We start from the raw sequence: 23,634 nt of genomic DNA, 5'->3' as shown, positions 1-23,634 counted from the left end.
TTCAAATATTTATAGTTTATCTTCATTCTGTGAGTTCTGCATCTCATGTAAACCTTTAAATCATTACCCTGATTCTACTTGTCATCAAAATTGCTTCCTCGCCACTTTAAAAAAATATGTATCTTGATCCTTTTAAGTAATTAGGCTATCAGCAAGTCAGGCCATTACAATTATTGTTCATAGCTTAATTTATACCATACATTTCAGAAACTAAGCTAAGCATTTTATTTCATAAAAGTCCTTTTCACCCTTTTCTCAAAATATCTTTCAGAACAAGATCAGCTGCACAAAAGTGTTAACACGTGGCAAAATGTTTGGAGTTTCTGTAGAAATTAAAAGTAATAAAAATTGCTTTGGACAAAAAGGGACAAATAGGCCAGACCAAATAATCATTTCACAACTTTCTTTAACCACTAGCTGCATTTTATATGCAGTTTCCTATATCTCATATTAAATTCGATCATATATATTTAATTCCATTCTTAAAAATTTCAGCAGACAACTTCAGTGCTAACCTACAACTGCCCTGTCAGAAAATCTTTGATGTCACAGCATAATAGCTCCTGAAAGAACAGCACTAATACTTAATGTAACATGAAACCAGGGCCCTGCAGTGGGGCTGTCTGCTGTCAGGAACAAACAGTTTCACTCCTGTTCCCCAGAAGTGACAAGATTGAGAACGAGCAGGGCAGCACCTCCTCAATGCTACATGATACTTGTGCACCAGAGTCACTGGCAAATCCAATTCCATCATTTTAAATACACTATCCACAACTTACACACACACACACAAAATTAAAATACCCAGCATTGCAGCACTCACACATCAGAGATGTTTTCTCAAATGTCTATGAATACAAACATTTTAAAGTTAGGATGTGTTAGGATTCTGCACTGCAAATGATAAAAACAAACATCTTTATGTGGAATTTCCCAGATAACTTAATATGTTTATAATCAAAGATACTTGTTTCATCTAATACTTCTTAGTGGCAGATTCTTCTGGTGAATTAGCAATTTTGGTTGCCGTGAACTTCTTGTTATTCCACCACAAAACAAAAGCAGATTCAGGATATCATATGGATTATTACTGTTTTGTGCATCAAATTAAGTCCTGGTGCATGTCAAAACCCATCAATGTTTCACCAGCTTGCTAACATGTGTGACGTTCACTTCCAAGCATTGTGCTTACTACTGAGGAAGCATGATGCACAATAGATAGTAAGCATCTGCAGGATCAGGCGCTGTGATTTTATATGGGCTCAATCCCAATCGGTGCTGAGAGTCTCCTACAAGGTGCCAGTTTCAACAGGAGTGAAGGATTCTCAGCACTTTGCAGGAGGCACCCAGCTCGTCATAGGATCGGACCCTATACTTCTCGAGCTTCAGGAAGGAGCTCTATTATTTGACCTCTTTTCAAAATGCTTTTAAGTCTCCTGTGTAATATTGCTCTTGGTCCCAACAAATTATTATGAATGAGAGTACCAACTCCCAAACAAACCAACCCCGCTGCTGGATTGTTCGTTTTGGAAAGCTGACTTATCTATTTTATACACCAGCAGTAGAAGTATTTTTTAAATTTTATAAAACCTGGCCTCTGTCTTACTTGTAAACATAGGATATATTATCCTTTTGTTTGTAAAGCTTAATCCTACAACCTGCCAGGCTTAATAAACATCTAGAACAATAGTAAAAGCATAAAAAAAATCCCTTGTCATTAATAGTAAATTCAACCCAAGGATTTAGATAAAAGGAGTCAGTGTCCGAGCTTTTGAAAGTAAACACATAATGGTGAGCACTTCCAGTCCACAAATTTCTCAAAGGCAATCTTGGGGCCACTTAATTTGGGTAGTAATGAGATGATAAATGTATGTCAAATATTGATGCTTCTCAATACTCTCTCAGTGAATCACTGAATCTTCAACTGTAGTGACAACAAATAATGTGTAATACTTTAAATATGGCCCCTTGCAGACACTGAACTACAAGTGAGATTCTACTCTAGGATTCACAGCATGCACCACCACAAACAGTATACAAAAAAAATCTACTTACACATATTTAAGGAAACAGTTACAAGAATTATTATGATTTATTTGTATTACAGTGCTTATGTGACCCAACTGAAACTGGGTTCCCATTGTGCAAACACACAGTGAGAGACAGTCCCTACTCCTAAGAATTTAGAATCTAAATTGATGACAAAAGGCAGGAGGAGAGAGTGAAGTGATGTGTCCAAGGTCACACAACAGGTCTGACAGAGCCAACATTAGACATTAGGTTTTCTGACTTCCAGTCCAGTGTCCTAACTGCTAGGTCACACTGCCACTCTAACTACACTGCTAATACTTACATGCTGCTAAACCCGGGATGCCTTAGATACTTCTGTTGTTGGAATGGTGCATAATGAAGAGCCAGAGCTCAGCTAGACCATGGTAGTTAACAGTCCCTAGATTTGAATTCTGTGGGGCTGCAGGCAGAGAGTTCTTATTGAGACAATGAAATTCTCTTTCTCCAGTGGTCTGACAAAGCCAAAGTTTATTCACCTTCAGGACACAATCAAAAATTTACCTATTCACTTCAGCCTTTGACAGAGGTGGTTGGAGTTTTCCTAGAATTTGTGAGGGATGCTTCATATTGATTGATCAGACATCTAAAGATTATGATGGGCAAATTGCATATATCATTGCAAGAGTGTTCCCAATAATCTTCATAGAATTTTTTCTGAACAATTTTACAATGCCAGAGGAAGGCATTAGATTATTTCTTTTCTCTAATTTCTGTGATTCAATGTAACAAAACTAAAAGCAGCAGCAAGATTACATTCTGTAACGGATCCGGTGAGAGGAAGAAGGAAATAATTTTGAATTAGTTTCCTCCTTGGAAAAGAGAGCATTTGGAGGGGATAAAAAATATTCAGGTGTAGTGATTTTGTACCACAGAACAACCCTATCAAAATAATGAACTGAATGCTGTGGCCGTACAGAGAGAAAGCCTGCTGCTTGCCATTAGTTAGAAGTGTTACACAGAATATTGTTTTAGAATGACAACAAAAGAGCTGGTAGAAGGCAGAGAAAAACTGGAAGTAAAAGGAATAATAAGTAAACAGCTAGTATCTTAAGTGTTACTGGTCTCTCTTATTGTGTTACGGGAGGGAGGGACAGGGGGCATGGATCAGTGTTCACGGCACGGTCCCCATCAGTATCTAGCCCAGGGAAGCTAATGATCCAACCACTGGACCAAATTTGGTGATGAATCCTGGTCACATGCCACCCGAGGTACGTTACGCATATGCTAACACGACTGTGTTAGCACATTAGCAGATTCTGAGATAAATAGCAAGGTTGAAAACAAACTGAAGATTAGAATCTGGCCCAAAGCACTTCATCTTGATCTAACATTTTAGCTATTTCACATTAAACACCAGCTGATTATTAAGAACATATTTATTTTCAGTAATTACATAATATGAGCCATATCCACCAGAAGCTATCCATAGCCTTCTAGATAGAACATGCCCAAGAAGGTTGCTAATCCTGACCATGTGATAGGCTGACCATTAAACAACAGGTCATCTCATTGAGGAAACCCATAAGACTCCCCCGCAAAAAAATCTCTGGAAGCTATAAGGGATAGTCCTGCAAGATCCCAATCCTGCACAGCATTTAAATATGTGCTGAACTTTAAGCACGTGAGTAGCCCCATTGAACAGAAGTCCTACTGCAGTGGTTCTCAAACTATTATACTGATGACCCGTTTCACACAGCAAGCCTCTGAGTGCGACACCCCTTAAATATATAAACAAGTGTTTTTAATTTATAACACCATTATAAATGCTGGAGGCAAAGCGGGGTTTGGAGTGGAGGCTGACCACTCACGCCCCCCATGTAATAACCTTGCGACCCTCTGAGGGGTCCCAACCCCCAGTTTGAGAACCCCTGTCCTACTGGAACTATTTAACTCTCAGCATGTGCTCGAGTACTTTTCGGGATCAGGGTCAGAATGCTCAGTACCTTTCAGGATTAAGTCTTAAATACCAACAACCAGCAGTAGAGAGTTCATGCAAATGATTTGTTCCACTCACCATAGTCAGCAACTCCCTATCTTCATTCCAAAGCCCTGACATGCAGCCATGCAGAAAGTGAGAGTCCAGATAACTCTCTTGCACAACCACAAGTAGGGGAAATGTGGAGCAGCCAATCTTTAGATCCATTGTAATGTTCTGTTTTGACTGTTAGATGATAAATAAAGAAGCTTCCAAATGCACTCTTCTCTAGCCCTTTAAATCTCATGACCATGATTGGCAGCTTTACTGCTCTTCCCTGGCTGACAAAGTCTATTCCTGAAGTCATCCAAAGCATAGTAGCCAATATTTAAAAATAGAATTTCAAGGATAGTTCTCAAAAGCGTGGTGTCCACTGGAGAGTTCAGACTACATTCTGCTGAATTTTAGGTTGGGGTTTTTTAAAATATATTAGGGCATCAGAGGCTGTCCCCAAAAGCTACCTCTTCCACAGGACAAACAGACAAAAATTCCACCAGACCAAATACTCTCTGTCTCACTCTGTAGCAACTTCATCTGCATTTCAACACACTAGAATACAACGTGATTCCAAGCTTTCCTAACCACGTTACTGGGACAAATAAAGAAGCTATTGGCATTCATAGAGACAGAGCTGGAAGCTAGATATGCCCTTTCCCAGGTCATGCACAATATATTTTGCTTTTGTCCTTGAAAACTTTCTGAATATGTGGCAGGCCATTTCAAACTTTGTCCATTTAGAAGTAATTTCTGCAACTTGTGCAGACTCCAGACACACAGCACTGAAAATTTACTCTTTAGTTTAATTGTAAGAACCACTGTTATTTGAATTATTACTAATACATTTGAATGTTACTCAGTCATTACAATTCATTTTCAAATGAAGACACTGACAAAAAAAAAATCCATTTCTCATATATTTGATCATATAATGTCCCTTCTGAGGTTTTAGCGTTAGGGAACCTCTAGTATGCAAGCTACGTCGATTTTGGAGAGGATGTACTCCAGTGCCTCACAGTTCCTTCTCCACCACAGCTTTTCTGGTATTCACCTACAAACAGACCGATGCCAGAATATGACTTGTGGGAAATATGCTTTTCACCATACAGGGTGACTTAAGACAAGTAAAATGAGACTTGCCATGTAAAAGTCCAAAATTAAATTTCTGACATCAGGCAAGGAGAACTAATGTTAAAATTATGTATCTTTTCTGAATGAATTTGTCTGGGCCCAAGGCCTTATTCATTACAAAGAACTTGTATACAAAATGCCTATCTTGTTCTCACATGTTTTAGGCTTTTTTAAGCATGAGGCAGGAGTGTGGATTTTATCGGATATGAACATAAAAAAAACAACGCTTAGCAAGAAATTGGCAGCTTAGTCAAATGTGGATTTACACATAGAAATCAAACGTCAAGAAAGAAAACACATCTTTATGTCTGATCACATGACCAATGTCTGAAACTGATATTTAATTTAATGGCTGTTCTGCCTCATTTCAACAATTGCACGAAACTGTGACACAGAAATCATTTAACAAATATGAAGAACCAGCCACAGATTGAAACCACAATCACTAGTTCAGTGGTTTGCAACCTTTTTTCATTTGCGGACACCTAAAAAATTTTGAATGGAGGTGCGGAAATCTTAGACAGTCTGCAGATTCCAAGGGGTCTGTGGACCAAAGGTCAAAAACCACTGCAGTAGATGGCTGAAACTAGAATAAGCAAGCAGCTTTCACAACAGAAATCACTACAGTCAGAAACACCGGTTAAACCTTTTCTTTTTTTTTTTTCCCTGAGAAAGGTTGACATATATAGTACAAAAGTTATTCAGATCTACTCAAGAAACCACAGCAATAGGATGATCCTACTAACTGTGGGCCTTATTCTTAGATGTGTGGAGGACCTGCAACTTTTCCCATAGGAGTTGCAGTAGCTCAGTGCCTTTCAGGATGAGGCCCCATTTGGTACTAAGTATAGACTGATCCCCTGTTTTCATCTCTCCCGTATACTTATGAGCACTGGCAGCTCTGTTGTTTAACAGATGCAGCACACTGGGTTCAATCCAGCCAACAATATCAATACACACATTCTGGAAGGCTGAAGGTAGTGGCTTTCTAGCAGGCCAAAAAAAGAGCAGCCTGCTATGGAAGCCCAAAAAATCCCATCCCCAAAGCACAGTCACACAGCTTCCTGGGAGGCAGTTGTCCCAATTCTTGGGACCAAACAGCCTTGGCAATGATGCTATACAGCCTTGCAGTCATTAATCCAAGTCTCAGCTAGTATAACATTCTTGTTTGGTTGTGGGTGGCGGAATGGATGAATTCAGGGTCTTGTCCTCTGAACTGATTTTTTCGGGGGAAGGGAGGATGGGTAAAGTAGAAGAAGAAGAGTTCTTGCCTCTCCTGAGTCATCAACGAAACACCATTCATACACTCACTCTGTAACTGGATGCGTCTCATCCATTACCATAATTCTGACACAATCTTTCCATTTTTCCCCTCTTTCTTCCTCTGATTCCCTCCCCACTCTATCCCTCCAATACTCCTTTTTCTCTCCTCTTCTCTCAATCTAGTGCACACTTCCCTACCCCAGAAACCGAGTTCCTTCTACCTAATGAATAATCTTCTGCCTGCCAACCCATAAAGCTCCTTTTTCAGTTCTGTATTGCTCCCAGCCAGATCAAACCTGCCCAGCCTACAAGACCTGCAAGCTATTCCCCTACCATTCATAAGGTAAGGACTCAAAACCCCACAACTTTATCTTGCATAGTGTCTTTCATACAAACTTCAAAGTTGTTTGAGTACACACACATTTGTGTGCAACAGTCTCAGTGAACTACTAATTTAAAATGATATTTTAGAATTTGAAGACTTAACATATCTTCCTATCAATCCATTTCTAAAATGAGGACTAAAACACCAAAAACTTTTATTTAAGACATTCAACCTAATTATACATACGTGTGCGTGTGTGTGTGTGTATATGGAGGCACGCATGTGTTCACACACACACACAAAATAGATTGACAGATGTCAAAAATGACTGAACAGATTTGATAATCAGTCTTTCTAAAAAAGCTCACTTTTTGTATGAGACCAAACATGGATAATTTCACCCTCAAAGAATTTGTTATGAGCCAGTCACATGGAACTGAGAAGGAATTTGGAACTCTACCTCAAGGATAGCAGGCACAAACTAGGCCTCCTTTAAGTTACCATGTACTGTTTTGATTTATTGGTTGGATTGACACTACACACAGTATTAAGATAACTTTAATAAATTATTAAATAATTAAAGCTACACAAATAATCATGTGGAAAGACTACAGAAATTCTCACACGTATGTCCAAAAGTCCTAACAGTGTCACTGATCATACATATAATTCAAATAAATGCACTCCCCTTGTCTCTCCTCTCTATCTTTGTCCTTTCCACTCCTTTTCCTTTGTCTTTGTTTTGTCATCCCTTTTCTTCTCTCACACACTTTCAAGAAGAACCAATTCAGCACAGTGTGATATCAGCAGAGACCAGCGGCAGCTGCTGTTCCAGCTACAACAGTGAGAGGATTTAAAAAAAAAACCAAGAAACAGCTTTAATATATGTTATATGTAATAATTCTACTGAGGATTTGGACTTTAGCTACACTCAGTAGGGGTGCTTCATTACCTACCTATGGGAATACTACTTGTGTGAGGAGGTCACAGTCTCATGGACATAAATTCCATATCTGCTGTTTATCCTGGTCAGTTGAAAACAGTCTACCAGATGCCATACTGATTTGCATCCACTTACTATTAATACTAGTGATACATTATATTGAGGACAGGAAATGTCATGGTGGGAGCCACAGTAAGGCAGCATGAGAGGAAGCAAACGTTCACCCTCTTTATCTTATCATTCCACACTTCGAAATCCACACTTTGAAAGGAAATCTTCCGTGAAGGCAAAGAGGGAACCACAGAAGATTAGGGTGGGCTTTGTCCCTCACTTTGTTATTTGTTGTCCACATCATTTTGTATGTGTTTTGTCTGAAAGCCTACCAGGAGTGGATTCAACAACCGTTTATCCTCAATGTTACATTGCCATCAATGATCATACTCACCTTGTCCTCTGCAGGAAGATTTCCTTCTAATTCTGCTTTTCATCATGTTGTGCAATGAAGATCACAGAACCTCAAATTCAGCTTATGGCCAGCCTTCATAAATTATTCTTTTGGCTGCCACTGCAGTTTACCTTCTCTCTCCTACCGATTTTTCTCTTCCATGGAGGGACTGGATAAACTCAGAAGATACAGAACCTTTTGCTTCTAGGTAATGGGTGTTAATTTGGCCCAATTATTCAATCTCAATACTACAGGACAGCTGACCTATATGAAATGGTGTTTTCAATCCACTTGATCATGGACACACCCCCACACATAAAAACCCACCATAATAAAGAGCACTAATTAGACCTTTGTCACAGTCTCGATATACAGGTCAAGGATTAAATCAGCATTGTTTATTATCAGTGGGTAAAGTAGATTGAAACAAGAGGGAGAGCTTTCACTGACCAAGGAGGAAAGGGAACTAGGGAAGAGCACTGCTTACCCAACCTTTGCATTGGGGAGGAGGAAACACTGCTCTCCCCACCCCACTGCTCTCCCCTCTCTCCTTATTTTGACTCCTTTTTACTACAGGACATCTCTGACCACCTAGCACCATCCCTGGTCAAATGGGGAAGTAGCATTATTCCCCATTCTATAGATAGCAAAACTGAGACACAGAGAGATTAAGTGACTAGTGCTAGGCCACCAAAGAAGTCTGTTGGAGAGCTGAAACTAGAACCATATTTATGTACCTGAACCCCTTATTATTATACGCTCTCTCACCTAAGGGTGGTCTGTTCAGGCATATTGATAGGACAGTGCAGAGAAACAGAGAAGTTGCCTCTGCTATGCCAATGCCACATCTCCACCCAACCTTACAAAGAGCATAAGGTGATGAGGAATAGTGGGAGCTAAAGGGAGCCACTTGCCGCTCACTCTCTTACCAGAAACAGCCTGAATGCACCAGGAAGCCAGCAGACATGATAATGGGTAAACTCACTTCTCCTCCCCCAGTGGCAGGAATTCTACAAGATAGTCAGGGAATCTGTGGCCTGCTTCCCGGCCAACGATTCTATAAGCCACAGGGTAGAGAAGTCAATGGGAGTCTGCTGTCTAAGCCCAGAAAAGCAAGACTTGATTGAGGCCAGTGATAGCTCCTTTCTTCCTCCTTGAAGCTGAGGAAATCCCGGTGACTGATTGCTCACCTGACACTTCCCAATCAGCTTTGCTTCCTTCCAGTGCATACAGAGCTCTTAGTACTGTGACCTGTTGTATTAATTTACAAAGTTTAAGTGGGCCCAGCAAGAAACAGAAGAGAATCTTGTTTTGTATTAAATTGGATCAGACTCAAGATCTCACATAATCAAAAAGAAAACCTTAACTCTATTTTCCATTACAACACACAGAGCTTGGACAAAGTTCTGCTACTTTTCTTTTACTTTGTTTTTGGAGGGACTACTTGTTGAGCACTGATCAGGAAAGTATTCTGGTGTTGAACAGCACAAGAAACATGGCAGTGATCAGCCCCTGTCTCTCACACTTGAGAAGTGAGGAAAGAAGAGGAATAGGCTAGTGGAAAGTGGCCTGACAAGGGGGTAAAGACGTTTTAAGAAAAAAATGTGGAAGAAGAGTCTTAAATTTGGGACATTCCCTTTTCAAGTAGGCATGCTGGCAAACTTGTATGTTGGCACGCTCTAAAAGTAATCTAAACATAAGCAACATTACTGACACCACAACAAATGCTCTCTTCAACTATTGTGCAGCAGAACCAAGAAGAAGTTATGTGTGATCTTACCCCAGTAAGCAGAATATTAACTGGCAAGACCTTTCCGCCTCGATCTTCCTTTCCTCTCCTATGAGTTTTTCCATATCCTTACATTTCTCCGAACATAGTCCTCATGGCCTAGCACACCTCCCCTTTCATCACCTTCTATCCCACCAAGCCAAGATGAAAAGGCTGATCATATCTAACTTGTTTTAAATAAAAAGTTTCCAATCACTAACCAAAAGGAGAAATACTACAAGTTACTGTGTCTACCTCTATGTCTGTACTGCACCTCCCGCAATGCAGACCTGATCCTGCTCAGGGCAACAAGGCACCACCATAATTAGGAAGTGCACAAGTGACTCCATAGTTAAAGCTGCATCTACTGTAATTATGTATAGCATCAAACGAGAAAAAAAGAGACAACAGGGTCTCTCTCTCTCTGATACTTTTTAGTGGGGGGAAGATTCATTTGGTGTTTTCCTTTTTGCCTCTTTTCCCACCTCCAGTAGGGAAAAAATATTAAGAGTAGGACCTTAATGATATACATTTCATGGTGGACACATTATCCACAGTATGTTTTAACAATCCTGTTCAACGAACGTATGTCTGTCCACACACAAAAAAAATACAAATTGTAGTTAAGTTTGCAGCTGGGACAGCAAATCCTAGTTTAAAACTGAATGCACATATCAAAACTAGTAAAGTCTACATTTTACAGACAAAAAGGTGATTGTATTTAAAATATCAAATGGTGTCTGGAAACATAAGAGCCTTTTTAGACATTTGCCTTTTGAAATTTTTGGCAAGTCAGGAGGATATTTTAGTATTAAATTTAAGAAAGTACTTAAGTAAATCAGAGTTGAACATAGGCACTACTCTATTATAAACCACAACAAAAATACCCTGAACTATACATCACTGCACATAAATGACAACTTTGCTTGTGCACAACCCATATACTTGTGCTAAAGACTAAGTGAAATTCACCCTCATTGTGAAGCACTCAGCATAGGGACTATATACAAGGATGTGCAGGCAAGGAGCCTGCACTCCACATATGATGTGGGTGAGAAAGGGAGTATGCACAGCCACAGACTCCAGGATTATTACATGGATTCAGTGGCCCAGAAACCACACATAATGGGTGAGGAAGCAGCAGCATCTCCTACTCCACCTGATCCACTGGAAGAGCAGCTCTTGAGAGAGAGCCCAAGAGGTGGCTTGAAAGAGATAAATTCCAGTTACTTAGTCTTTGCAGGGCAAAAGGGTGGGGAATGAATTTCATCCAAAGAGCAAAAGATAGCATCACACATAAGGGCCTGACCCTGACCCACTGAAATCAACGTAAGTTTTGCCATTGACTTCAGTGACAGCAGGTCCTTTTGAAGTCCCCTTGAAGTCTTTCCATTGACTCCAGTGGGAGCTAGATCAGCTCCTGTGGGCCATATCTTCAGCTGATGTAAAATGGCATAGTTCCACTGAAGTCCATAGAGCAGCGGGTCGGAACCCCCTCAGGGGATCACGAGGTTATTACGTGGAGGGTTGTGAACTGTCAGCCTCCACACCCCCAAACTCTGCTTCACCTCCAGCATTTATGATAGATCTAAATAGATATAAAAAGTGCTTTTAATTTATAAGGGGGGGTCACACTCAGAGACTTGCTGTGTGAAAGGGGTCACCAGTACAAACGTTTGAGAACCACTGCAACAGAGTTATGCTGATTTACACCAGCTGAGGATCTGTCCCTATCTCTCTAAACATTTTCTTCGAAAACTAGCTCAAGAACTAAAAAACTGAATAAATATAATCTTTTTAACTGTTCATCTTAACAATAAAATAATAAATCACTTACAACATATATGTAGCACCTTTCCTTGAGAAGGCTCCCAAAATGCTTTACAGATTATATAGCTCTAGTGATACCATCACCAACTGCTACACTGCAGCACTAGCTGGATAAAAACACAATAAATTTTCTGCACCAGTGACACTACACAACTGTATTTTTGAGAGGAAGTGAGGATTAACTCAGCCAGTTGATGAAACTGCAGGGGGAAATTTAGATGGGTAACTATATCCTATCTAAACTGGAATTCGGCCATGACACTGAGATTAATAACCCTACTCTTGCAAAACAATGTCATGGGCTCTTTGCTAACCACAAATGGTCAGGACCTCAGTTTAATAGCTCATCCACAATAATACTGATGTCAAATGCATATACAATATGCTGTAAAATCCTGGTCATGTGGTCCATTATATTCAAGTGTCATACTCCTAAAACAATCACCGTCTAAAAGTGGAAAAGAAATGGCCAAAGTGAGACTTATAATAAGTTTAACAGAACAGAACACTTTCACAAGATACAAAAATATGTTTATATTTAAAGTTTCCTGATGACTTCTAATTAATAATTTTGGATACTAAGTGGATGTAACAGATAATAGGAATCCCTAGCATAGATGGCTAGGGGTGATGAGGACACTTGAGGTGCATTCTGAGATTAAAGTATTCTTAGGCCTTGTCTACATGGGGAAATAAACTGGCATAGCTACTATAGAATAAACTACTCCAGAATAGCCATTCTAGAATAGTTCTCCTTGCAGATTCTCTGTTCTGGAATAAAAGTAATTTTTAATCTGGTATAATTATTCTGCTTTGTGAACAAACTAATTATCCAGAATAAAGTCACCACATGTGGACCTATTCTGGAATAGCTACTACAGAATAGTTTATCCCCCAATATCTATGCTGATCAATTTCTCTACGTAGACAGGGCCTTAGAAATAATTTCCTCATTCCCTTAGTATCATGTAAGAATTAGTCAGAATTTTTTAATGTGTATTGTATTATTAAAAATACTCTGTTCCAATACATACAGTGAATTTATTCTAAAATGCAGCATGTAATAAACCATGCTGACTTCAATTAATCTAAGAAGATATTTCCATTAAAATTTGAGTGATATACAGAAGGGGTCTTAGAAAAATAGAAAAAAAATCTGAATATAAACAAGCCATCATTCTGGTAAGAGGAAATACAAACAAGCAGAATAAAAATAGTTGATGCACAAAAGCCATAATGAAGGGGTTGCTCAAAAAATATCTTCTACTTTGAATGGTTTGGATGAAATACAAATTATCCACAGAAAAGTGTGGACTGGCATAAATGTTTGTACAAAATTATAAGTATATTTCTAGAAGTATGCAAGTGGCAACCGCCTGCATGCTGCACAAGGTCCCAACAACGCTCTGCTTAAGTGCTACTGCACAGAGTCCAAACCACTGCATTTTAATTACTATGCAGCCTCAGATATATTGCCTTTGATATGGAAATGTTCTTGTTCTCTCATCTTCACATACGGTCTCATGCACAGAAATCTTTATCTGATTCATAAAAAATAAACTAGAATCCAATCTCAACACCTGACCTCAGTGCTTAGAAGTTTTTTACTAAGCATAGTGTCACTATAAAAAGAATGGCTAATATTGGTGTAAAGTTAGATATTTTGAGCAATGATATGAAGGATTTGCAGTTAAGAATCAAATCAATACTGCAACTCTGAGGTTTTAGGGTTTCATATTGCCTAATATCAGTCTACCATAGTAGACTGGAGAAATAATGGGAGTGCACGCCTCTATATGTTGTTGAAGAAGTGAATAGCAAACATTTAACTAGGGTCTTGTCTACCAATCTATAGAAGAGATGCATCAGTTGTGATCATTTAGATCCTCAGCCACCACACTGAGCAGGTTCTTAAACCTAGTAATCCTACAGAATAAAAAAACCACCTTCCCACTGTTTGTTTGTTTTTTAAATGTGTAGATAACATAAAATTCTCCATGCATATTTTAAACACACATTTCCTCACTGCACTACAAGAGTTTGCTATCCCATATCACTTCAAGCAGGTAAAATAAATGTTCTACATTCTCACTGAAGAATGGATAATTTAGTCTTACTCCACACAAAGGTTCTTATGAAAACTTTAAAGTTTAAATATCTAATGTATACAGACTATAAAAAAGCATTTTATCAGCAAACTTATTTCTGGGATTCCCAGCATAAAAAGTATTTAAAACACATGCCAATATGTTTCCACATATTAAAATAATATGCAGACTACAAGAGGGTTAGAAATGTAATACATGCGGTCTTCGACAAATTCTACCAGTCCTTCACTATTCAGATTTGTCTAAATAATTCTGCTAACTCTATAGAAACTACATTCTGTTTTTATAAAGAATATGATCTTTGTAACCTCACTATAGTAGATAATGACCCATCTGTAAATCATTTTGTTGCAAGTTATCTGCTTTTTATCATTTCTAGTACCTGTCTGTGCCTGATATGATACTCTTAAACACATTAACTTGATGGAATGTTTCGCTTGACTTCAAAAACATCAATTGATATATATGTATTCTGTGTTATAAATGAATGACTCTGATTAACCAACTTCAGTAATGTACCCCATTTTATATTACCCAATCAAATTTGCAAACCTCAAGAGAAATGTGATAAAAATACTTCTACTGTCTAATCATTTCCAAACATCATTTTCAAGCTTGGCAGGCGGGAGGGCAGGAGTGTTGTTTGTTTTTTTAATTTTCTTTAGAGAGACTAAACAAAAAACATAAAACCAATATGAAGTTTTTAAAATATACAAGAGGAGGGAAGAAACCTGCATTTAATGATTCTTGTTCCTTTAAGAGAAAATCCATTTTTCAAGTTCCTGTTGTGCTAATTGAAAGAGAATTATTTAAAACTTCACTGAATACTTGAATATACCATGGTTATGTATAGCAGTTTCATCAGTGCCAAATAACTGAAGACTTTCTAAAAGGTAGTAAACTAAAAACTGGCAGGATATCTCTCATTGTGATGTCACAAATATTTCTGTTGCTATAGAATAATGTATTAAAAGAATAATGTATTGGTATCATGGACGTGCTTTGAAAACATGTCATTATCCAGTTTTATCATGGTAAAAATCAGTTGTTTTCTAGTCAACACATCTGCACGATCACCCTCCTCTGCATATGGTTACATATATACAAACATACACATTCAAACATCACACTTGTGTCAGATAGAGCCTTATTAATCACAGCTTTTTACAGCCTTGGACTTTAAGTGTGATGTCATGAGCAATAATGATACATTATTAAATAGTTACAGATTTTTGTTACAAAGTAACCTAATATGTGTTAATATAGTAAAAGGAATTTCATGTGTTATATTGCAGAAACATGTTCCCAGACATACCACATATGATATTCTACATGGAAAAAAAAATACAGAAAAATGTATGTAAGCTCAAACAAATAAAAATACAGTAAGAAAGACAATATATCAACTTACTAAAGGATTAAAAAACTTTACATTAGTGTCTGAGTTTTTTGTTGCCACTTCAGTAACAAGATACACCCAAACTACTGTACGTATTATTAGATTGTATTTTAATCTTGGGTCTCTGGCATAATTTACAAGCTACTCAAAGCTCTGTTTTTATGATTTATATTATTGCCAGAAACCTTAAAAAATACATCCTTGTACAATTACAGAGACGGCCATAGTATATATACGCTCACAAAAATAAACCACTTTTTTATTTACATAACATTTAAAGTATAAGTTGTTAAAGGTATCCTTTGCCAAGTACACCCAGTAATCTTTTAAGATACACTACTGAGAGAGAAATATACATCACCCCACAATACAGAGAGAAAACTATATTGCTACTTCTCTTCCATAATTCTTTGTTTTATGAAAAAAAAATTAAAAATGTCAGTAACCTTTTACATTTGATCCACATACTTTTTTAGAGGAGAATCAAACCAACTGTAAAAGATTAATGGATATTCTTCCTGAAAAAGTGATATCTCCCAAGGTGATTAAGGTGTTTAATAGATATAAGGTCATGACTGAAGAAACTTTCTGTGCCCACTGAGAAGAAAATATTTGGTTTTGCTATCATAGTGCAAAGTCCTGGTCTTCATCACTCTGAAGGCCTTTAAAGAGATGCAGACATTTCAACTCATAACAGGAGGGAGGACCTCCTGGAAAACACCTCCAGTGATTTTTTATTATTATTATTATTAAATAGAAAAAGTTTGGCCTGAATTGAGCAACTATTGGCCACACATTAAAAACGTCCCCCCCTCCCCCACACACAACTACTAATGAAGGGGGGAGTGGAGCAATATTTATTGACAAAAAACAAACTGACAACAGAGGCAACTAACTTTTGGCACTGGCTAATTGTTTGTACAAGTCAGATACTGTACGACTGGCCTGGCCTGGGGAACTGGTACGCTCTGCTCTTCTCCTCTCCCTTTGCTTTCATAAAGGTGTATGTATTTTTAAATGATTCTTTGGTGTAATAAGGAAGCACAGAGAGTTACAAAAATACAACACAACACACACATGTACATGCGCATATATGGCGATATCTATCCTACTCTCATTCCCTACGCATTACCCTGGTTTTGCACCCTGCAAGCCAACAGAAAAGAAACCAGACAAGCTCTCGAGTAGTCTCCAGCAAAGTCTCACAAACAGTTCTGAAATTCCCAGTGCGGCTGCTGCAAGGATGAGAAGCGGTAAGAGGAAGGAGGAGCGAATGTGGTTCGCCAAAGGGCCCCTCGTGTTCATTCCCGAATGAGTTAAAGCTTTAGGTTCAGAGAGGTTGGGGCGCAACAGAAAGCGTGACAAGCAGGGAAGGAGCCAGGCGCTGTAAACCCAGGCACAAACGCACGAGGCACGCCAGCAGCAAGTGCCCAGCGCGAGGTGTCCCGGGGCTTGCAGCCTTCGTGAGCTCAGATCTAGCGTGTGTCCCCTTCTCCTGCGGCGGGGCTGCTGCTTGGCTGGCTCAGGCCGCCGCTTCCCCAGCTGCCTGTTGCTGCTGCTGCAGCAGCCGCTGCCCCCAGCCCTCTCTCGCGCTGGCTCCCGGCCTTTCGCGGGGAAATTTGGGGCTGTTGCGGAAACCACCAAATCCCTTGGGTTGAATCGCTGCGTGAGATTCACAGGGGCTTCCGCAACACCCGGAGCTGCAATCCGGGGGCATTGGTTGCCATCCCCAATCGCCTGGGTGGCTCCCCAACGTGATTGCCGGGATATGGACTGGGGGGGGGAGGGAGGGGGGCTGAACTTCTCCAAACCAACCAGTGTCTTGCCTCCTGCAAAACCTGCTGGCCTCCGCTGGCCGGGGAGTCACTGGCTGCAGCCTCAGTGGGTGGCCCAGCAATTGGCAGGTCACTGCTTGGGTAGGGTCCGGGGGATGCACATTCACAACCCGCCTTTCGCTCTCCGCCTAAGAGTACAACCTCGGCCCTGCAAAGCAGAAAGAGCATCCCTCCCAGCATCTTTGTGGCCTCTGTACATACCCTGCCAGGGATGCGTGCACTGGAGTTAAGGCAGGCAGCTGCCTAACAATGCCAGGGAAAGTTACTACTTCTGCATGTAAGGACCTTAAAATTTGGGGAAAGTACCTGCCAAGGTTTGTCCAAGCATCTGTGGTCAGACCTGAAATCAGCAGCACTTCTCTCACTCTCTAAACCCAGGGCAAGTTGCACTGACAGCTCCTTATTTTAATACGTGTTCTCCCTCTGCAAAAAAAACAAAACAAAAACCAACCAATTTCTACGGAAATAACCTTCTAAACTGCACTGACTGGATTAACATCCCATTCTGAGTGATTTGCAAGGGGGGGGGTGGTTTGTGTCACCTACCCCCCTCCGCCTCCCTCAAGTGCACTTAAAAAAAAAATTTAAAAAAACGTGCAGACTCTGGCCAAACTACGTTTGATGTATTGATTCCAAGTACAGTGCATGGTTTGGTTTCCGTACATTCTTTGGCTTTTAATAGCTAGCTGAGGAAAAGAGAAAGCATTATTGTTTTCTTTCTTTCCTTCTCTCATTGCCTATTCTAAATTTGACTCCGAAGTTTAAGCAGTTGAATTGGCTAATTCTGAATACAGGCTATTGAGAGACCAGACACAGCAGTATATCCCTGTATAGCAATGGATACAATGTGCTGAATTGGCAGTCTAATTATAAATGTGGCATTTGGACCTCCTTTCAGACCCAGTGCCACCTTACCTTATGAGGGAACTTCAACTACAGCAACTGTTCAAAACAAAATGCCATTACAGGATCAACTTCACCCAACAGTGGGACTAGCCAGGGGATTGTTTTACAAACAGCCTTTCTCACTTAACACAAGAATGTATTATAAGAAACAAAGTTATGGATAGTACAGAGTTTAAAGAAAATGCTAAGTAGTTCCTGCCAGGTGTTATGCTACTTCAAACTGCAGCATAATCCAAGTGACCTAATTATTTTCTTTTCAATGTACTCACTATAAATAGATTATTTTTATTTTACTAGAATGCAATGCTAGGTATGGTCACTATTTATAATGTGCATACAGTGTGTATATAACATTGTGAATATTGAACACAAGAAATCTCATGCCGGGAGGAACCTGCAATAAAGTCATGGAAAATAGCTCATGATATGCAGTGGGCTTGTGGAAAAGTAAAAAAGGCGGCTGTCTTTTCTATTCAGTGTTTGTATATAATGGCAGACTATATTCATACATCTCATCCATTTCATTATTTCCTTTATGGCATAATGGCTTAATTAAGTGAGTGGGCACAAGCACGTCAATAAAACAAGTCAAGTCAAGTTAAAGTCTCAAAACAGGCTTCAGAATTGCCCCCTTACACGAATATGGAAAAGGGAAATTCGTTTATTTCTGTTGAAACCCTGCGTTGAGGACTGGGTTCTTCTCTCGCGTCCTTTTGATCAGTTTTAAAGATGGAAATATTAAAAATGTCAACATAAATGTAAAATAAAAATTTAAAAAGTTGCCGACCATGTGCTGTAGGCTATTTAAATGAACCCAGACATATACCTTATCTGCATACAACAGGCGAAAACCATGCTTCTTTATCTCTGAAAGTTTCAGTGTCTGTGTTTTTGGGAAACACCCCTAGGACAGAGCTAATCTCCCCCGCCCCCCACCGCGATGACTTTCTCCTGTAAAATACCCGACACACTCAGACACAACACTAATTGTCTTTTCAGGTTGCCACTTTCACTCTTTCCCGTCCTTAAAAAAACCCTGTGAAACGGTCCTGTCGAAAGCAAAGGCAGCAATCAAATCGATATGATCAGTGTCTCTGGTTCACCTCAAGGCCCTGCTCTCCTAAAGCACGCAGCCCTAGCGGGTTAACTGTTCAATGCTATTAAGTAGGAAACGGAGCTGGCAAGATCTCGTCAGAAGAGTAGTTCACTGACAGCTAAATTATTAATGTACATGTGTATGTATCTGATCATATAACGTGTGTGATCACACACAAACATAGACAGTGTCACACACTGATGCACACGTACAGGCATATACACAAGAATAATCACCAGCATACCCAGTACCTCCTACTTTAAAGACTAGAACTCAAGAAGTAGAAGAATTATTAGTTCTTACTGACCATTCTTTTCAGAATCATGAATGGAACAATTGCCAAAAACGCAAGAAAAAAAAAACACACTCACGAGATGAGTATACACAGATACTGTGTGTGTGCCTATTACATACATTTGTAGCCAACTCAGGGTTTTCATAAACCTAAGATCATTATTTAAGATAAAACATCAAACCTGATTACATAAAGAGGCTTCTTCTCCATAATCAAACACACCAACAGCTCCGAAAGAGTGAAAACTCGAGAAAGCACAAGCTCTCCACAAACACACCGTGCCTCACTCAGATTCTTACAGCATTGTCTATAAACTGCTACTATATGTAGTTGCATTGCGATTAATTAAAAAATATATATATATATAAGGGAAATACTTCCTGAAAACTTACGTTGCATTTAGCTTAGGCGCTATTCTTTTTTTCAGCTCGCAAAGGAAGCCGTTTTGTCCAGGTTAGGTATTGTCTACTTATGGATCAGCCCCTGGCTAAGGGTTTATTTTAATTTATGGCTTATGCATTCTTTTAAGGTCGATTTGCATGACCTCCGGCGAGAGCTAAGGCAGCAAGAAATCCCAAATTGAATGTTGTGGGCAAGCCCACAATGCAGCACAGCTCTCCCTTTCTCATGGTGTAAACAGAGCTCTCTGATGATGGTCTTTTTTTCCCCCTCCTTGTGTATCACAAATTAGGGTGTGATATCAATTTTAAAGTTTTCAGTATAACTTTATCCAAACCTTCTGCCTGGAGAGATAAGACGCCACCACAGGAACTGCAAATCCTCGGGATAGTGCCCCTGTGTGGCAAAACGCAATATTACCACCCACTGGTCCAATATCTTTGTATAATATGCTCCACGAATAGCACATTTGTGGCAAACTTCAATGCAATTACCCACCTCAAACTTAACGGAGAATTTAAAATCGCTATAAAAAGTCCTTGCATCCTCTTCCATTCTGTTTCTTTGGGTCTATCCACGGAGGACAAACCCACGCGAACACTACGGAGTAATGACAGCAGCTTTCTGCTCTGAAAGATTTATTCAGGGTTTCTTTCTCTCTTGTGTTACTGTACGTAAGAAACTATCTCCCCTAGCACCATGTGTTCTCTGCCGTGGGTGATCTTAAAATACAACCCTGATCTGTCACTACATTTTAAAATAGATTCAACTCGGGGAGGATGAGAAAGTGTTGTGATTTCAAGGAAGTGGAGTCCTTAAGGTCCCTAAAAGATTTCACAGCCTTGGAAACCTCACACACGGAGGAGACTGTAAGTACTTTTCCAAAATAAAATAAAATAAAATAAAATAAACCCTCGTGGTATAAAAGTAAATAATCGCGTGGGGGGGGGGTTAGTTCAGAATGTTAAAAGCTAAACAACACATCTACCTCCGGACGCTGCTGTTTTAGACAATTGCAACTAACAACCCATTAAAGACAGCGCAGGGGAACCCTGATTCTCTCCTGCAAAGCGACATAAATCCAGCGAAACCCCATTAAAACACTGCCGCCGCCGCCGCCGCCACCACCACCTAGCAATGCTGCACTACACACCATAGTAAACAACAGGTATACAACACAATAGGGCTTTTTTTTTTCCTGGTTACCTCCTCGGAATCCGGTGTGGCACAAAGCATTGGGAGAGTCACTCGCCCCCCCTTTTTTTTACGCGCTTCAGTAATTTTCATTAAAAAAAGGGCAAGGGGATGTAGAAAGGAGAGAAATAAACGGGGAATAATTCAGCAAATAAAATAAAAATAAATGCACTAAAGTCTGCTGGTGTTTCTCCGGGCCATGGCTGTGCAGGATCCGGATCGTTAGAAGTTTGCTGATGGGTTGCCTGGAGATTTGGTTACAATCAGGTTCATTATTATTATTTTTTCCCTCCTGAAACAAGTGAAGGCGATGGTTACTGCTGTCAATCTTGGCAATCAATGTGAGCGGCCATGTCGTAAGTATTCAAAGCATTTCCCGTCGTGCAACATCAGAAAGTGAGTGGCCAGGGCATTGATCTGAGGAAGGCAAGAGGAGGCAGGGCTCCCCCTCCCAGACAGCAGAGGCAAGATGAGACAACACAGTGAGAGGGAGCGAGTGAGCGAGTGCGAGAAACGCAACAACCGAAGAGAAAGTGAGCACAAAACAGAAAGTGAAATCACCCCAGGCTGCCAGCCGCAGCCCCGAGAAGCTATCACCACTCACATTGCTATTAGACAAATGAAACCTTAAACCTCTCTAGCCTAATGACCACTGATTGCTTGAGTGGTGAGGAAAGGTAACAAAGTTACGGGGGGGGCCGGAAAAGCAGGAGGGGGATGTGGGGAGTCCTGGGAGAACTGAGTAAGAAGAGAATAAACTAAAGGAGAAAAGAATCGTGTTACACACTGACACCCTCTCCCCCAAGCACTTTAAAGGATGTGTTTAGGAGGGCGCACGCAAAAGTCAGAAAGGATCAGTGTTCAAGAAGACGAGGAGAAAAATCTGGAGGGCAAGGGATGGACTGGTCAAGAGTAAGGAACATCAAATACAAGTAAAAGCAGCAAAAACCAAAACGCTTATTGCCAGTTGGCAAGTGGGTAGGAGCCCTCTCCCAAAGCAAAATCTGGGTAAAACCAGATTAAATGTATAAATTACACTAGAGATGGGAATCCAGATACAAGCTAGACAAACCCACGGCTGGGGGAGGGAAGGGAAGAGAGATAAGGAAAAGGGGGGAGTGCAAAGTATATAATGATGCATTCGACTGAAAGATAAAGAAGATGCACATAATTAAAACAAAAGGAGAGGTACGATCTGGGAGGAAATATCTGATACAGAACTGCAGATTCAGGTTGAAGTTCTGGTTCTGCTTGTGATGACGAGAGATTTATCTGCGGCAAAAAATGTACAGCTACAAAGAGGCGACAGGAAGTGAACAGTGATTTAGGAACTAACGCTTCCTTGTAAGTGTTAATAAAAAAGCAAATCCGGGGGGATGAAGATACAACTGTAAGTGGACCAGGAGTAAATCAACCAGTGGCTTGGAGTGCTGCAACAATCAGAAAGAAGCTCTCAATGGTTTACTTTTTAATTCCAAAAGGCAAACGTGAAAGAGGCTTTACAAACTGTCGGGGGCCCGAGGATCAGGTGGGCACACCAAATTGTAAAATTAGCGTCTCTCCCTGTTGATATTATCCACACCTTAGCCAAACTATTGTTAAGTCTAGGAGTGCGGAAAGCAGCCTCCTGGAAAGAGGGAAAGAGAGGGGAAAAAAGTTGTTGATCCTTCTTTATATTTTTGGCAACCCTTTCCCCATTTTCCAGAAGGCGCCTGGAACAGTTAGTAACAGAGAAATTTTTTAATTGTAAAATGGCTTCATAGGTTTTAGAGGCCAGAAAGACGAGCAGAAAGGCTGAATTCCTTTAAATTAATGCTCTCTCACACACACAAACCCAAATTTGCGGAGTAGTTAGAAACAGAAGTATAATCAGATCTACTGCAAACAAACCTTGCTCTCCAGGAACATGCTGAAAATCAGCATTAGCGTGATGAGACAGGATTGATTAGACCTGGTTCTATTTTCTTTGCTTTACAAGTTTTACAACTTAAAACTCTATTAAGAGACATAAATGTTGCATCTTCTTCCTTACTATTCAAAGAGTTTTATGGTATTGCCCTTCTAGTCAAGTCCTGGAGAAATTAGTTTAAAGTAAGAATCTGTAGGAATAACAAGCATTTTTTTAAAAAAATTATTTTGGGCACATTCACAAAATATAGGGAATCAACATATCATTTTGTAAGCAGATCACCTGCAAACAGAACTTTTAATTTATCCAGAGACTCTCATAGAACTTTATCCTCAAATTAGCTGACTGGCTACATTGTCTCATTTTCATGTATTCTTTTCATTTAAATAAAAGTGCTAAAATCTACAGTCAGGCAGAGGGACTGCAGTTTATAAGGTGTTTAAGTGACTGTACATTCACCTGGTTTCAGAAAATTCAGACTATTCACCTGCCTTTACTGCCTTGTGCACAGATTTAGAAACAGGAAATAACTCTCCTTTCTAGGTACTGCAGAGGTTTTTTTAAAACTAATTATAATGTCCGGGATTTGACAGTAATGACTTTATAGTAATACGTTGAACTATTTCATAAGTGAAGAAACCTTGATTTCTTGCATAATTTGTAACCTATTGGAACAAGAAATTGAGACTTGCAAGAAAAAAGATCTAGTCGAAGTACAAAGAAAAGATTCTGATGCGTATCTACTG

The 23,634-nt window shown here is 39.8% G+C and overlaps 1 protein-coding gene across 19 annotated transcripts in view; it reads right to left on the bottom strand.

Annotated features, from left to right (window-relative positions):
- The window catches only part of SOX6 (SRY-box transcription factor 6), a 451,795-nt gene extending 430,351 nt beyond the window's left edge, over window positions 1–21,444 (bottom strand). For 9 of the 19 annotated variants that reach the window (XM_037899723.2, XM_037899728.2, XM_037899717.2 and 6 more), the window contains exon 1: window positions 19,779–20,094. The gene's annotated coding sequence lies outside the window, so the exon portion shown is untranslated. Of the gene's footprint in view, window positions 1–17,395; window positions 17,513–19,567; window positions 19,687–19,778; window positions 20,095–20,991 lie in introns of those variants that run through there. The other 10 variants (XM_037899719.2, XM_037899720.2, XM_037899736.2 and 7 more) reach the window with 7 other exon arrangements.
- Window positions 21,445–23,634: the final 2,190 nt, after the last annotated feature.

The sequence above is a fragment of the Chelonia mydas genome, chromosome 6 (genome assembly GCF_015237465.2).
Source record: "Chelonia mydas isolate rCheMyd1 chromosome 6, rCheMyd1.pri.v2, whole genome shotgun sequence".
NCBI classification, from domain to species: Eukaryota; Metazoa; Chordata; order Testudines; family Cheloniidae; genus Chelonia; species Chelonia mydas.
Note: the sequence above shows the minus strand (reverse complement) of the source record. Positions and strands in the feature narration are given on the sequence as shown.